Raw genomic sequence first — 1,555 nt, 5'->3', positions numbered from 1 at the left:
CAGAAAGTGGTGACGAAGGCAAACGACAAAACATGGTTAGAGAACAGGAAAGGAGGGGAGAGGACAACATTTTAGGGAAGAAAATGTCCCGTCACGATTATAGTTCATCCTGACAGATTCAAAGAGATAACGGATGTGAAGTACCTATCAGAAAGAATTATCACAATGAGACTGACAAACGTTTGCCCAGGTAGACCTAATGTGCAACCATGCAACGACTCATACCCAGAAGAATAACGCGGTCAGTTTTATGAAGAACTCGGCGAAATAGCACTGGAAATTGACCATAGGGACAATATCATTATAATGGGCGACCGACAAGAACACTGGGAAATATACTACGGACCCCGCAGCGACAAGGACTCGAACCAGAACAACTATGGCGAAATGCTCTTACAGCTCTGCACGACCTAGTCATAGCCAATGCATTTTTTAACACAGAAAAATTCAAGTACCAACATGGTGCAAGTGGAACGATTAGTCCAAGTCAGCTCAAATTGATTACATTATAACTAAAAGAAACTACGAAGCTTCAAGGACTCAGATTGGACCTCAAATTAAATGACGGTGCCAATATGGAAGAAAATGGGTACCATACAGAAATACAGAGCCATGATGGGTTTTGTTGTTTGTTTTGTTTGTTTTTTGGACGACAACAAAATTTCTGAGCTAATAGAAAATCAGCCAGGATTTTGTCATTACCAAGAACTTAAAACTTCTGTAATTCCAAATCGACGTCGTAAATAGTTCAAAGTAGGGTTATCGCAATAACGTATTAAAATCAGATGGATTTAATATTTCGAGTTCTAACAGCAAAATTCTCTCGTTTTCAAGGTAGAGTGCTTGCTGTGACTGAACTGGTGCCGTGATTTCAGTCAGAAATGACGGATATGAATTTCGGGTATATGGAAGGAGGGCTCTTTTTTCATCGCACCGGAATTTCGTACTCGAAATTCGTACCCGAAGTATTGCCAGCTTAAAACACACGACAAAGCACAAACCGAAACGGAAGTAGTCCCCAGTAAAATATGAAATGGCTATTGACAGAGTGAAAACGTCTGAGAGCTTCGATTTACAGGAAAAACCTGAAAAAAATCAAAAGGTAGTTTCTGACTTTGAAAATATGCCCACGTAACCCCTTGCGACAATTCTTAACTGAATCATATTTTTGTATATTTTATGGGCACCTGTGAAAAAAAAATGTATACTGACCTCACAAACCCGCTTAGCTCCATTATAATAAGATTATTGTCCACTCTTGAACCAATGCTTGCCCCAGTCGTTGTACATGTTATGTTAATGTCTTTTACAGAGCTCACTCTTATAAGCCCACAGTGTGGCGAGTAGGCTGGCAATGGCAAAACATTCACATTTTGCTGATGTTGATATCTTGAACCTTTACATGGGGTCTTAAATCACTAATGTGTTGATCTAAACACAATCTAGAGTATTCTATCATTTCATCAATATGTGGGTCATATGACCACGTCGTTACATTTTTGTTCAGGAAAACTCTGCAAGGGTGCAGTTTTTATAACTAAAAAGAAAAGAATGG

This window comes from Aplysia californica, unplaced genomic scaffold (assembly GCF_000002075.1).
Source record: "Aplysia californica isolate F4 #8 unplaced genomic scaffold, AplCal3.0 scaffold00772, whole genome shotgun sequence".
Classification (NCBI taxonomy): domain Eukaryota; kingdom Metazoa; phylum Mollusca; class Gastropoda; order Aplysiida; family Aplysiidae; genus Aplysia; species Aplysia californica.
Note: the sequence above shows the minus strand (reverse complement) of the source record.